The sequence below is a fragment of the Pongo pygmaeus genome, chromosome 6 (assembly GCF_028885625.2).
Source record: "Pongo pygmaeus isolate AG05252 chromosome 6, NHGRI_mPonPyg2-v2.0_pri, whole genome shotgun sequence".
Taxonomy (NCBI): Eukaryota; Metazoa; Chordata; class Mammalia; order Primates; family Hominidae; genus Pongo; species Pongo pygmaeus.
This window is the reverse complement of record NC_072379.2, coordinates 27,299,194-27,315,906: the sequence shown is the minus strand read 5'-3', so window position 1 is coordinate 27,315,906 and position 16,713 is coordinate 27,299,194. Positions and strand designations below refer to the sequence as shown.

General features: G+C 39.9%; 1 long non-coding RNA gene across 2 annotated transcripts in view; it reads right to left on the bottom strand.

The window, feature by feature from the left end:
- LOC129040660 (uncharacterized) overlaps positions 1 to 16,713 on the bottom strand; it is a 107,578-nt gene that overhangs the window by 18,414 nt on the left and 72,451 nt on the right. The window lies entirely within an intron of this gene.

Sequence of the window (16,713 nt, the reverse complement as noted above, 5' to 3'; positions counted from 1 at the left end):
CAACCCTAAAGAAATGGAGAAATACCAATTACCTGAAAAATTCAAAATAACTATCTGAGTGATGTTCAATGCATAAAATGGGAAAACAGACAAGTAAATGAAAGCAGGAAAATGAGAATATCAGCCAAAAGATTAAAAGTATAAAAAGAAACAAAAACTATGGAGCTAAAGAATATATTAAGATATAATGACTGAAAAATCCTCAAACATAAAGAAAACACTTGTAAAAAATCAAGAAGCTTAACATACTTTAGGATAAACACAAAGTGACTCATAACAAGACAGATTATAAACAAAAATTTTAAAGTCATAGATAGGCTGGGTGTGGTGGCTCATGCCTGTAATCCCAGCACTTTGGGAGGCTGAGGCAGGCAGATCACCTGAGGTCAGGAGTTCGAGACCAGCCCAGGCAACATGGTGAAACCCTGTCTCTACTAATAATACCTTTAATCTCAGCTACTCGGGAGGCTGAGGCGGGAGAATTGCTTGAACCTGGGAGGTGAAGCCTGCAGTGAGCCAAGATTGCACCAGTGCACTCCAGCCTGGACAACAGAATGAGATTCTGTCAGAGGAGAGGAGAGGAAAGGAGAGGAGAGGGGAGGGGAGGGGAGGCGAGGGGAGGGGAGGCAAGGGGAGGGGAGGGGAGGAGAGGAGAGGAGGAGTCATAGACAAGTATGGAATCTTGGAAGCAGCAAAAGAAATCTAATGTGTTGTCTATAAGTTTGTTACAATGAGACTGGCAGTGGATTTATCCACAGAGTCCCTACAGGCCAGAAAAAAAAGTTGAGAAACACGGTTAAAGTCCTGAAAGAGAAAAATTTCCAGGGAAGAATACTATTACCAGAAAAATTCTTCTTCAAAATGAAAAAAAAATTACAAGGTAACCAAATGCTCATTAATATTCACATTTCAAAAAATCTAAAATTCCTTCCATGTAAAACAATAAACTTTATTTTTTTATTTTTTTAAAATTATTATTATACTTTAAGTTCTATGATACATGTGCGCAACGTGCAGGTTTGTTACATATGTATACATGTGCCATGTTGATATGCTGCACCTGTTAACTTGTCATTTACATTAGGTGTATCTCCTAATGCTATCCCTCCCCTCTTCCCCGGCCCCACGACAGGTCCCAGTGTGTGAGGTTCCCCACCCTGTGTCCAAGTGTTCTCATTGTTCAATTCCCACCTATGAGTGAGAACATGTGGTGTTTGGTTTTCTGTCCTTGTGATAGTTTGCTCAGAATAATGGTTTCCAGCTTCATCCATGTCCCTACAAAGGACATGAACTCATCCTTTTTTATGGCTGCATAGTATTCCATGGTGTATATGTGCCACGTTTTCTTAATCCAGTCTATCATTGATGGACATTTGGGTTGGTTCCAAGTCTTTGCTATTGAACAATAAACTTTTAATATAATTACAACTCTTCAAAAATCAAATTCTTGCTTCTTTTAGTCTTACATAAAAATAAATTTTGTATTTTAACTTTTTTTTTGAGACAGAGTCTCGCTCTGTCGCTTAGGCTGGAGTGCAGTGGCACTATCTTGAGTCACCGCAATCTCTGCCTCCCGGGTTTAAATGAGTCTCAAAATAAATAAATATTGGCCAGGCACGGTGGCTCACGCCTGTAATCCCAGCACTTTGGGAGGCCGAGGCAGGTGGATCACGAGGTCAGGAGATGGAGGCCATCTGGCTAACTCAGTGAAACCCCGTCTCTACTAAAAATACAAAAAATTGGCCGGGCGTGGTGGTGGGAGCCTGTAGTCCCAGCTACTCAGAAGGCTGAGGCAGGAGAATGGTGTGAACCCAGGAGGCGGAGCTTGCAGTGAGAAGAGATCACGCTACTGCACTCCAGCCTGGGTGACAGAGCAAGGCTCTGTCTCAATAAATAAATAAATAAATAAATAAATAAATAAGTGCATCGCCAGTAGACCTGCCCTACTAAAAGTGCTAAAGGGAGTCCCTTCCATTGAAAATAAAATGCTAGAAAACAACACATCATATGAAAATACATAACTCTCTGGAAAAGCCATATACATAACACACATATAAAACTGTGCAATGATAAAATGATGATGCAGCAAACACTGACTGTACTCATAAACATGATAGACAAAAGAACAAATATAGTTATAAACACCTGTTAATATAAAAAGATACAATTAGTGACATCAATAACAAAGTTGAGGGCAGATGTACTTTAAAAAAATTGGGGCCGGGCGCAGTGGCTCACACCTGTAATCCCAGCACTTTGGGAGGCCAAGGAGGGCAGATCACTTGAGGTCAGGAGTTCAAGACCAGCCTGGCCAATGTGGTGAAACCCAGTCTCTAGTAGAAATACAAAAATTAGCTGGGTGTGTTGGCACGTGCCTGTAATCCCAGCTACTCGGGAGGCTGAGGCAGAGTTGCTTGAACCCAGGAGGTGGAGGTTGCAGTGAGCTGAGATCGCACCACTGCATTCCAGCCTGGGTGAAGAAGCAAGACTCCATCTCAAAAAAAAAAAAAAAAAAATTGGATGCAACTGAAGATCTTTCCAGTTTAAAATATATTGTTGTAACTTTAAGAGGTCTTATGTAATGTCCATGGTAAACATAAATAAACTACCTAGAAAGATATTCCATAAAAAATGAGAAAGGAACTAAAATCTGTCAATATGAAAACAAATGAGACAGCAAAGAAGACAAAGTGAAAGAAAAAGAGAACACAATAGTTACAATAATCAAATAAAAAAATTAATAACAAGGCAATAGTAAGTCATCTTCTTTCAGAATATTATTTAAATATTTAGGAACTAACTTTCCCAAATAACAATCATATATTACAAAAAAAAATTTTTAATTGCATTAAAAGCTCCAACTATATTCTGTGTACAACAGTTTCACTTTAGATCTAATGACAAAAATAGACTAAAAGTGGCAGTATAAAAAAAGATATTTCAGGCCAGGCGCAGTGGCTCACACCTGTAATCCCAGCACTTTGTGAGGCCAAGGTGGGTGGATCACCTGATGTCAGGAGTTCGAGACCAGCCTGGCCAACATGGTGAAACTCTGTCTCTACAAAAAATACAAAAATTAGTAGGGCGTGGTGGTGAGTGTGTGTAATCCCAGCTACTCGAGAGGCTGAGGCATGAGAATTGCTTGAACCTGGGAGGTGGAGGTTGCAGAGAGCCAAGATCACGCCACTACGCTCCAGCATGGGAAAAAGAGCAAGACTCCATCTCAAAAAAAAAAAAAAAAAGCAGATATTTCAAAAAACAAAAACAAACAAAAAGATATTTCATGCAAATGTTAACTGAATGAGAGCATAAGAGATTGCAATTAATTGGACAAAACACATTTTAAGTCAAAATTTGTCATATTTCATAAAATACACTTTAATTCAAAACTACAAGAGGCAAAAAAGACTTTAATAAAAGAGTTCATTCATTGAAAACCTATGACAATTGTATATGTGTGTCTGTCTGTGTGTTTATGTGAGCATATATCTATATCTACATTTATATCTCACATCAGGGTTTTTAATTTATAAAGTAAACATTGACAAAATTAAAGTACAAAACACACAGGGAGCAGAAGACTTGAAACACTGTAAAATCACACCTAATAGATGTATAGCAAACACTCCACCCAACAAAATACACAACCTTCTGAATATCTCATAAAACATTCTTCTTGATACTACACGTTAGGTCATAAAACAAGTCTTCACAAATTTTTAAAAATTGAAAACTTACTGATTATTATTTATGACCAAAATGGAATAAAATAAGAGAAGGAAATCTGAAACATTCACAAATATATAGAAGTTAAACAATACACTCTTGAGCATACTCTTCTTTAAGGGTGGGAAAACAATATTATGAAGATGTCTTTAGGTAGATGATATACTACTTAAAGTGAGCCACAGATTCAATGCAATCCTTTTCAAATTCTCAGTTTATTTTTGCATAAATAGAAAAAACAACCCCCAAATCATATGAATATGAAGTGACCATGAAGAGCCAAACAATTTTCAAAAATCAAAAGCAATGTTGGAGACATCACACTTTTTTTTTTTTTTTTTGAGATGGAGTCTCACTCTGTCACCGAGGCTGGAGTACAGTGATGTGATCTCAGCTCACTGCAACCTCTGCCTCCAAGGATCAAGTGATTCTCATGCGTCAGCCTTTCGAGTAGCTAGGATTACAGTCGTGTGCCACTATTTCCAGCTAATTTTTGGATTTTTAGTAGAGGCGTGGTTTCACCGTGTTGACCAGGCTTGTCTCAAACTTCTGGCCTCAAGTGGTCCACCTGCCTCATCCTCCCAAAGTGCTGGGATTACAGGCATGAGCCACCATGCTCAGCCTACAATCCCTGATTTTAAAATACATTCTGAAGCTACAATAGCTAAAGCAGTTTGATACTAGCATAAAGGCATTCAACCAGAACAACAAAACATAACAGAGTACTCAGAAATAAAGCTTCCCATATGCAGTCAAGAGTTATTTGCATACCCATATTTATTGCAGCATTATTTGCAAAAGCAGATAGGTCAAAGAAGCCCAAACTTTCCTCATCAAATGAATGAATAAATATAATTTGGAATATAAAAATAATAAAATATTACTCAGCTTTTCAAAAGCAGAAAAGGTAACATGTAAAAAATATAAATCTTAACAACATGTTAAATAAAGTAGGTAGTCACAAAAACCAGATATTGTCTGAATCCACTTATATGAGATATCAATAAACAAGAAATAAAATGATATTTGGAAAGATCTAGGCAATAGAAAAACAATGGGTAGTTTTTTCACGTGTATTGAATTTTGGTTTGGAAGATAACAATGTTCTAAAGATACGTTGCATGATAATGTCACTATACTTAACATGACTGAACTACACATTAAAAATATTTAAGATTATAAATTTTATATGGTTTTGAACACTATTGAAAATAAACAATAAAAACTAAAAAGATACAGAGTTATGAAACTTTTCAAAAATTACCTTTGAATCACAAAATATTTCTCTTCTACAAAAATAATATGGATTGTCCAATAAACAGATGTGGAAATTAAGACAACTTTCATGACTACTCACCTAGACAGGATGAACAACCATTGATCACCAACCAAAAATAATACACCATAAAAAAAGAGAGGATATTTATACAGGCAAACAAAAACATAGATAGTTAAACTGCCAACAGACAATTTGAGTCAAGGAACATAAGTCAAGTGACATATGACATGCATATCTAACTTTTTCTTAACACCTTCTTTTTCTTTCTTTCTTTTTTTTTCTTTTTCTTTTTTTTTTTTTTTTTTTTTTGAGATGAAGTCTCACTGTGTCACCCAGGCTGGAGTGCAATGGCTTGATCTCGACTCACTGCAACCTCCGCCGCCTCCCGGGTTCAAGCAATTCTCCTGCCTCAGCCTCCCAAGTAGCTGGGATAACAGGTGCTCACCACCCAAGCCTAGCTAATTTTTGTATTTTTAGTAGAGATGGGGTTTCACCATGTTGGTCAGGCTGGTCTCGAGCTCCTAACCTCAGGTGATCCACCCACCTCAGCTTCCCAAAGTGCTGGGATTACAGGCGTGAGCCACCGTGCCCAACAACACTTTCTTAAAATATACAAAGTTGAATATTTCTATTAAAACTATAATATATAAATAAAAACTAAAACACAAATTATGTAAGGTGGCCTACACTGAAATTAGAAACACAGAAATATAAAATTGCAAAACAAATTTAAAATAAACTTTAAACTATAAAAACCTAAATAAAAATAGTGTACTACTTAAGATTTTATCTAGAAAACTTTTTCTAGATAACTACAATTTTCCACTATGACTGGGAATGCATAAAGAGCACACAGATTTGGCTGGGCGTAGTGGCTCACAGCTGTAATCCCAGCAGTTTAGGAGGTCAAGGCAGGTGGATTACCTAAGGTCAGAAATTCAAGACCAGCCCGGCCAACATGGTGACACCCTGTCTCTACTAAAAATACAAAAATTAGCCAGGTGTGGTGGTGCATGCCTGTATTCCCAGCTACTCAAGTGGAGGCTGAGGCAAGAGAATTACTTGAACCTGGGAAGCAGAAGCTGCAGTGAGCCGAGATCGCACCACTGCACTCCAGCCTGGGTGACAGAGACAAACCACTTCAAAAAACAAAACAAACAAACAAAAAAAGAGCACAGTTTTTAAATTATTAGTATCACAGTGACGGCAATAACATTTCACCAAAATGCATTATGATTATTTAGTAAACACTTTGATAAAAATTAAAGATTAAAGAATAAGCATAAAATGATACCAGAAAAACTTCTTTGTTATTAATATATTGCTGCTTTTCTTACACAAACTGGAAAGGCTATAATCCAGCCTTAAGAAGTAACTAAAAGCCTTTTATTTCCAAGTGCAGAAGCACTGTGAATATTATAAAATACAGTATGAAACATATATTAAAGGAACAATTAGGAATAAATTATATTATCATTTATGTGAAGGGTAAAAAAAGTGGATGAAAAATGCTAATAATGTTTTGCATGCAATAAACATAAGATGCGAACATTTTAATAGGTGCAGGGTGAATAAAAATTATTTAATTTACTTTTTATATGACATATAAACTCAAGCATGTTATTAACACCCCACTGTCAATATTAGATCAATGAGACAGAAGATTAACAAGAATATTCAGAACTTTAATTCAGCTCTGGATCAAGGGGACCTAGCAGACATCTACAAAACTCTCCACCCCAAATCAACAGAATATGCATTCTTCTCAGTGCCACATGGCACTTACTGTAAAATCAACCACATAACTGGAAGTAAAACACTCCTCAGCAAATGCAAAAGAACTAAAATTATAACCACAGTGCAAACAAATTAGAGCTCAGGATTAAGAAACTTACTCAAAACCGCACAACTGCATGGAAATTGAACAACCTGCTTCTGAAGGACTACTGGGTGAATAATGAAATTATGGCAGAAATCAAGTTCTTTGAAACCAATGAGAACAAAGAGACAACATACCAGAATCTCTGGGACACAGCTAACGCGAGATTAAGAGGAAAATTTGTAGCACAAAATGTCCAAATCAGAAAGCTAGAAATATCTCAAATCGGCTGGGCACAGTGGGTCACGCCTGTAATCCCTGTACTTTGGGAGGCCTAGGTGGGCAGATCGCCTGAGGTCAGGAGTTCGAGACCAGCCTGGCCAACATGGTGAGACCCCATCTCTACTAAAAATACAAAAATTAGCTAAGCGTGGTGGCAGGTGCCTGTAGTCCCAGCTGCTCAGGAGGCTGAGGCAGGAGAATCGCTTGAAGCTGGGAGGTGGAGGTTGCAGTGAGCCGAGATTGCACCATTACACTCCAGCCTACAGAACAAGAGCGAGACTCTGTCTCAAAAAAAAAAAAAAAAAAAGAGGCTCCCCCTCCCCCTCTCCCCTTTTTTCGGTCTCCCTCTCCTTCTTTTTTCGGTCTCCCTCTGTTGCCAAAGCTGGACCGTACTGCCGTGATCTCTGCTCGCTGCAGCCTCCCTGCCTCGGGCTCCTGTGATTCTCCTGCCTCGCCCTGCCGATTGCCTGGGATTGCAGGCGCAGGCCGCCACGCCTGACTGGTTTTTGTATTTTTGGTGGAGACAGGGTTTCACCGTGTTGACCGGGCTGGTCTCCAGCTCCTGGCCTCCAGTGATCTGCCCGCCTCGGCCTCCAGAGGTGCTGGGATTGCAGACGGAGTCTCCCTCACTCAATGCTCAATGTCGCTCAGACTGGAGTGCAGTGGCCTGATCTCGGCTCCCTACAACCTCCACCTCCCAGCCGCCTGCCTTGGCCCCCTAAAGTGCTAAGATTACAGCCTCTGCCCCTCCGCCACCCCGTCTAGGAAGTGAGGAGCGCCTCTGCCCGGCAGCCCATCGTCTGGGATGTGAGGAGCGCCTCTGCCCGGTCGCCCCGTCTGAGAGGTGAGGAGCGCCTCTGCCCGGCCGCCACCCCGTCTGGGAAGTGAGGAGCGCCTCTGCCTGGCCGCCCCGTCTGGGAGGTGAGGAGCGCCTCTGCCCGGCCGCCACCCCGTCTGGGAGGTGAGGAGCGCCTCTGCCCCGCCGCCCCGTCTGGGAAGTGAGGAGCGCCTCTGCCTGGCCGCCCCGTCTGGGAGGTGAGGAGCGCCTCTGCCTGGCCGCCACCCCGTCTGCTAGGTGAGGAGCGCCTCTGCCCGGCCGCCACCCCGTCTGGGAGGAAGTGAGGAGCGCCTCTGCCCGGCCGCCACCCCGTCTGGGAGGAAGTGAGGAGCGCCTCTGCCCGGCCGCCCCGTCTGGGAGGTGAGGAGCGCCTCTGCCCGGCCGCCCCGTCTGGGAGGTGAGGAGCGCCTCTACCCGGCCGCCATCGTCTGGGATGTGAGGAGCGCCTCTGCCCGGCCGCCCCGCCTGGGATGTGAGGAGCGCCTCTGCCCGGCCGCCCTGTCTGGGAGCACACATGCTCACATGAGGCAGTTTTTCCTTTACCAGTCCAGTGTTCCTAGAGGAAGGTCATACACAAGTTAAATTCTGCCATTTTGCTTCTTAGTGTGCATACTTGAGCTGGAGATGTTACTGAGAAGCTGCCGATCATCAGTTTCAGGGTTTTTTCTATCTGTTGGGAGACTGCCTTTCCCTGGTGCCAGCTGCGACCAATTATTGTTTTAGAAAGGCAGTTTAATGGCCACCTGACCATCACCTGATGGTGGCCTGACATTCCTGGTGGAGAGGCCCTCTCCTGCCCTGCTGGTGTCTGATTAGCTACCTTCTGTAACAATACCACCATCCATACATAATTATAATATTGGGATTTATCCTCCTGGGATATTAAAAAATGTTAAAGAAGTGGAAAAAAAAAAAAAAGAAAGAAGGAAAGAAAGATCTCAAATCAACACCCTAACATCACAATTAAAAGAACTAGAGAAGCAAAAGCAAAGAAATCCAAATGCTAGCAGAAGACAAGAAATAAAGATCAGAGCAGAACTGAAGGATATAGAGACACGAAAAGCCCTTCAAATAAATCAATGAATCCAGGAGCTGTTTTTTTGAAAAAATTAACAAAATAGATAGACTGCTAGCTGGACTAATAAAGAAGAAAAGAAAAAGAAGCAAATAGATACAGTAAAAAATGATAAAGAGGATATCACCGCTGATCCCACAGAAATACAAACTACCATCAGAGAATACTATAAACACCTCTATGCAAATAAACTGAAAATCTAGAAGAAATGGATAAATTTCTGGACACATACGCCCTCCCAAGGCTAAACCAAGAAGAAGTTAAATCCTTGAATAAACCAATAACAAGTTCTGAAATTTAGGCAATAATTAATAGCCTACCAACAAAAAAACTCAAGACCAGTTGAATTCACAGCTGAATTCTACCAAAAGTACAAAGAGGAGCTGGTACCATTTCTTCTGAAACTATTCCAAACAACTGAAAAGGAGGGACTCCTCCCTAACTCATTTTATGAGGCCAGTATCATCCTGATACCAAAACCTGGCAGAGACATAGTAAAAAAGGAAAACTTCAGGTCAATATCCCCAATGAATATCAATGCAAAAATCCTCAATAAAATAGTGGCAACCCAAATCCAGTAGCACATCAAAAGGCTTATCCACCACGATCAAGTCGGCTTCATCCTTGAGATGCAAGGCTGGTTCAACATACACAAATCAATAAACGTAATCCAGCACATAAACAGAACCAATGACAAAAACCACATGATTATCTCAATAGATGCAGTAAAGGCCTCCAATAAAATTCAACATCCCTTCATGTTAAAAAAAAAAACCTCTCAATAAACTAGGTATCGATGGAACATATCTCAAAATAATAAGAGCTATTTATGACAAACCCATAGCCAATATCATACTGAATGGGCAAAAGCTGGAAGCATTCCCTTTAAAAACTGGCAGAAGACAAGGATGTCTTCTCTCACCACTCCTATTCAACATAGTATTGAAAGTTCTGGCCAGGGCAATCAGGCAAGAGAAAGAAAGAAAGGGTATTCAAATAGGAAGAGAGAAAGTCAAATTGTCTCTGTTTGCAGATGACATGATTGTATATTTAGAAAACCCCATTGTCTCCACCCAAAAATTCATTAAGCTGATAAGCAACTTCAGCAAAGTCTCAGGATACAAAAGTCAATGTGCAAAAATCACAAGCATTCCTATACACCAATAATAGACAAGCAGAGAGCCAAATCATGAATGCACTCCCATTCACAATTGCTACAAAGGGAATAAAATACCTAGGAATACAGCTAACAAGGGATGTGAAGGACCTCTTCAAGGAGAACTACAAACCACCCCTCAAGGAAATAAGAGAGGACACAAACAATTAGAAAAACATTCCATCCTCATGGATAGGAAGAATCAATATCATGAAAATGGCCATACTGCCCAAAGTTATTTACAGATTCATTGCTATTCCCATTAAACTACCATTAACATTCTTCACAGAATTAGAAAAAAATATTTTAAATTTCATGGACAGGTACAGTGGCTCACGCCTGTAATCCCAGTACTTTGGGAGGCAGAGGCAAGCAGATCAACTGAGGTCAGGAGTTTGTGACCAGCCTAACCAACATGGAGAAACCCCATCTCCACTAAAAATACAAAATTAGCTGGGCATGGTGGCACATGCCTGTAATCCCAGCTACTCGAGAGGCTGAGGCAGGAGAATTGCTTGAACCCAAGAGGTGGAGGTTGTAGTGAGCCAAGATCACGTCATTGTACTCCAGCCTGGGCAACAAGAGTGAAACTGTCTCCAAAAAAAAAAAAAAAAAAAATATGGAATCAAAAAAGAGCCTGTATAGCCAAGACAATCCAAAGCAAAAAGAAAGGCATCATGCTACCTGACATCAAACTATACTACAAGGCAACAGTAACCAAAACAGCATGGTACTGGTATCAAAACAGATAGACGAATGCAACAGAACAGAGACCTCAGAAATAACACCACACATCTACAACCATCTGATCTTGGACAAACCTGACATAAACAAACAATGGGGAAAGGATTCCCTATTTAATAAATGGTGCTAGGAAAACTGGCTAGCCATCTGCAGAAAACTGAAACTGGACCCCTTCCTTATACCTTATACAAAAACTAACTCAAGATGAATTAAAGATTTAAATGTAAAACCAACATCCATAAAAACGCTAGAAGAAAACCTAGGCAATACCATTCAGGACATAGGTATGGGCAAAGATTTCATGACAAAAACACCAAAAGCAATTGCAACAAAAGCCAAAATTGACATATGGGATCTAATTAAACAGCAAAAGAAACTACATCAGAGTGAACAGGCAACCTACAGAACGGGAGAAAATTTCTGTAATCTACCCATCCAACAAAGGTCTAATATCTAGAATCTACAAGGAACTTAAACAGACTTATAAGAAAAAAACAACCCCATCAAAAAGTGAGCAAAGGATATGAACAGACACTTCTCAAAGGAAGACATTCATGCAGCCAACAAACATACGAAAAAAAGCTCAACATCACTGATCATTAGAGAAATGCAAATCAAAACCATAATGAGATATCATCTCACGCCAGTCAGAATGGCAATTATTAAAATGTCAAGAAACAATAGATGTTGGCAAGGCTGTAGAGAAATAGGAATGCTTTTACACTGTTGGTGGAAATGTATATTAATTTGACAATGGTGGAGGACAGTGTGGTGATTCCTCAAGGATCTAGAACCAGAAATACCATTTGTCCCAGCAACCCCATTACTGGGTGTATACCCAAAGGAATATATAAAGACACAGGCACACATATGCTTATTGTAGCACTGTTTACAATAGCAAAGACATGGAACCAACCCAAATGCCCATCAACGATAGACTACGTAAAGACAATGTGGTACATATACACCATAGAATATTATGCAGCCATAAAAAGGAATGAGATCATGTCCTTTGCAGGGATATGGATAAAGCTGGAAGCCATCAGCAGCAGCAAACTAACACAGGAACAGAAAACCAAACACTGCATGCTCTCACTCAAAAGTGGGGGTTGAACAATGAGAACACATGGACACAGGGAGGGAAACATCACACACCAGGGCCTGTCAGGGGATGGGGGGCAAGGGGAGGGAGAGCATTAGGACAAATACCTAATGCATGCTGGGCTTAAAACCTAGATGACGGGTTGATAAGTGCAGCAAACAACTGTGGTACATGTATACCTATATAACAAACCTGCACATTCTGCACATGTATCCCAGAACTTAAAGTAAAATAATTTTTTAAAAAAGCATGTAAAATCAACCATTTTATTTCAGAACTTTTAAATCTAGAATTACAGGCAAATCTGGCATATTTCAGATTACAAAGTGAACACATATAGCACATAATCCTGATAATATTTATGTTAAAGAAGACATAATTTTATTTTTGTTTATTTTTTTTTTAGATGGAGTCTCACTCTGTCACTCAGGCTGGGGTGCAGTGGCACGATCTTGGCTCACTGCAACCTTCATCTCCTAGGTTCAAGTGATTCTCCTGCCTCAGCCACCCAAATAGCTGGGATTACAGGTGCACACCACCATGCCTGGCTAATTTTTGTATTTTTAGTAGAGACAGGGTTTCACCATGTTGGCCAGGCTGGTCTCAAACTCCCGACCTCAGATGATCTGCCCACCTTGGCCTCCCAAAGTGCTGGGGTTACAAAGTGCTGGGGTTACAAGCCACCATGCCCGGCCGACATAATTTTAAAATAAAATTATTATAAATAAGTAACAATTAAAATTTACGATATGCTGGGTAATCGTCCAAGTTCCTCTCTGACATTAGTTTCTTTATGAATTTCCTGAGGTGAGTAGAAATAAAAAATATTCTACACTAGAAGGATTAAACATATGGAGTTCAAATTTCTAAGCTGAGTTTCTTCTAATATAAATTTTTTAAATAAAATTGATAATTATTCTCACATTTAGTAAGATGCTTTGTGCTATGATGAAAATTCAAAGTCTGATTTTCTTTAAGATCACATATGAAAACTCTATTAAGTGGAAATTACAAAGATTAAAACATACGACATCTGTCCCTGGTGTTTCTGGAATTTCTGAGTGAAATCTCAATTTCTCCATTATTCCTCAAACGATTTTGACATAAGGCACAAACAGAACATTAAAAATAACATACAGGTCTCAGAAAATATGCACAGATTGCCACAGATCTCCAAAAGCAATGGAAGGGCAGTCAGATCACGCAGGCCCTCCCAAGATAAGAAGAGGACTTTGGCTCTAACTGTGTATGCACTGGAAAATCATTGGAGGGACAGGAGAAACCTTTAAGGATTTAAGAACATTATAAGCATAGGTAGAAAATTTTTCTCTGTGGCCACAAGAGAAAGAAAGCTCAAATTCTCAAGAACCAATTCCAGGACAAACACAGTGGCTCATATCTGTAACCAAAGCACTTTGTGAGGCCAAGGCAGAAGGATTGCTTGAGTTTGAGACCAGCCTAGGCAACATAGTGAGACCTCATTTCTACTTAAAAAATAAACAAAATTAACCAGGTGTGATGGTGCATGCCTGTAATCCCCGCTACTTGGCTGACTGAGGTGAGAGAATTGCTTGACAACAGGAGGTCAAGGCTGCAGTAAACTGAGATTATGAGACTCCAGCTTGGGTGACAGAGCAATACCCTGTTTGAGAGAAAGAGAATCAGTTCTATTGCAGCAGAGCTTCCCAAGCTACATTTAAAACTTTGGTTTTCCATTGACCTTTGGACCTCACACATGTGTTATCTGTTCATTCCTTCCCACCCATCAGGATTTATGGCAATTGTCTCCTCTCTATTTACATTCCATGTATGTTCCTATTGCTGTACAAAGTAACCAGGTCTTGTTTAAAGACTGTCCATTACACCCATTCATATTTTCCACAATATTAACTGGACTCAGAAAAAAAAAAACAAAAAAAAAACTCCCATCATCTCTCTCAGGAGAAAATTAGAACAATAGAAGATGTGTTTAAAGTTTTATCTTTCTCCAGGACTGACTTTAGGCTAGATTCCATCTCCCCTACATGGTGCATTATAAGACATGATGAAGTAATGAAGAAAACAGTTTATTTCTGCTAAGAAGAAGGTGGATGCTTGTTATATTACTAGAGAAACTGGAATACCACAGGAAGTAAACAAAGAAAGCATAATATTACAGGATTTGAAAAAGAAATGAAAAAAAAACTCTCCAAGTCAAAAAACACACACAGAAGTCCAGAGAAGATATATCTGAGGATATGTTCGTAAAGCACCCAGAATTGATAGCCTGGCTGACTGCTGTGAGTATTGCCCTATAATAAGCCAGTCTATAAATACTACGTTAGACAGCTGTTTTATGAATAACCAAGTTTGACCAAAAGATCACTGTGCATACAGAGAAACCAAAAAACTTGTCCCCCTTGAAAGAAAAAAAAAGAATCTCTGGAAATTTACCTTTAAGAAATAAAGATCTTAGGCCGGGCGCAGTGGCTCATGCCTGTAATCCCAGCACTTTGGGAGGCTGAGGCAGGCGGATCACGAGGTCAGGAGTTGGAGACCAGCCTGACCAACATGGCAAAACCCCATCTCTACCAAAAATATAAAAACTAGCCAGGTGTGGTGGTGGGTGCCTGTAACCCCAACTACTCGGGAGGCTGAGGCAGGAGAATTGCTTGAACTCGGGTGGCAGAGGCTGCAGTGAGCTGAGATCACGCCATTGCACTTCAGCCTGGGCAACAGAGAGAAACTCTGTCTCAAAAAAAAAAAAAAAAAAAACAACAACAACAACAAAAAAAACCCTATGGTAATAATAAAGTCTTTCCAAGATAAACAAAATCTGAGTGTGCTCCTCGCAACTAGTATGGTACTAGAAGACGTGTAAAAGGGAGTCCAATACGTTGAAAAGTGCAATAATGCAGGACAGTGTCATGAAACCATAGGAAAATATAACACTCTTTTTTAAGGGAAATATTTAGACAGATAAAAAATTTGCTACTATTATAATAATGGTGCATAAAGTTTTAAAATGTTATAGAATTTGAAAAAATAAAAAAGCATAAATCTTTGTTGATAAGAAATAAAATATTTGTGACATTAATAATAAAATGGCAGATGTAAAGTTGTATAGTTATGATTTAATTGAAGTAACTTTATTAGAATAAAATATAGTTATAAATTTAATGTTTTATATACTTTGCATTTCTTAAGATGATTATAAAAATCTTATAGAACGTATATCAAAAATATGAGAAAGGAATCAAAGCATGTCACTACAAAATTGCCAAAAAAAATGAAGACACAGAGCAAATGAAGAAAAACATATCCACAGGAAACAGGGAAAAGAAACACAAACCAAATGGTAATAGTAACTTTTCCATTAGAGATTATGTTATATATAAATGGACTAAAATCTTTAATGAAAAGAAATACAATAGCTAAAGGAATTAACAACAAACAAGATGTTACAATATGCTTTCCACAATAGGGTCACATTAGCTCTAAGGAGTTAAATAGGCCGAAAGTATCAGGATGGAAAAACATATTCCATGCAAATAATAACCACAATTTGGTAAAATAGTCTTAATTATATTAGACAAAATACACCTTAAGTAAACAACTGTCACAGGAGACTAAGATTGTCATTTCATAATGGTAAAAAGGAAGAAAGACAGAGGTGGAGCAAGATGGCTGATTAGAACCCTCTAGCAATCATCCCATATAGGAACACCAAATTGAACAACTATTCACACAAGAAAGCACCTTCACAACAACCAAAAATTAGGTGAGTAATTACAGTACCCAGTTTTAACAAAATAGAGGTACTGAAGAGGGTAGGAAAGACAGTCTAGAATTTCCTACACCACTTATCCCTCATTTCCCAGCAGTAAATATGTGGCACAAAGAGAGAATTTGTGTGCTTAGGGGAAGGACAGCAAGGGATTGTTGAACTTTGCATTGAAACTCAGTGCTGCCCTGTCTTAGTAGGAAGTAATCCAAGGCAGAATTTGGCCATTGCCCATGGTGGGAGCACTTTGATCAGCCCTAGACAGAAGAAAATTATTTATCCCAGCACTTGGTACCTGAGTTGTGGCTAGCCCCTCAGGCTAAAGTGCTCTGGAATTTTAAGTAAATATAAAAAGCAGTCTAGGCAGGGCACGGTGGCTCACGCCTGTAATCCCAGCAGTTTAGGAGGCCAAGGCGGGTGGATCACGAGGTCAGGAGTTCAAGACCAGCCTGACCAACATAGTGAAACCCCATCTTTACTGAAAATACAAAAATGAGCCGGACATGGTGGCACGTGCCTGTAATCCCAGCTACTCAGGAGGCTGAGGCAGGAGAATTGCTTGAACCCGGGAGGTGGAGGTTGCAGTGAGCTGAGATCACGCCACTGCACTCCAGCCTGGGTGACAGAGTAAGACTCCGTCTCAAAAAAAAAAAAAACACAAAAAACCCCGGCAGTGTAGATCACAATGATGGAAATCCCTGAGCAAGTTCTGATGTTTTGCTGGGCTCAGAAAAAGTGGACTTAAGTTCCTAGTACTTGGTACACCATGAAGGGTTTCCAGCATCTGTGTCCTCCCTCTGCCCACTTGCAATGCATTTCATCTGAAGATAGGCTCAGAATGGGACGGAAATTTCAATGTCTCAGTGTCTTGTCAGTTGTTTCCCCTGGCTGTGTCTAGTCAGTCATCTTGGCTCCCAATTGAAACTTAG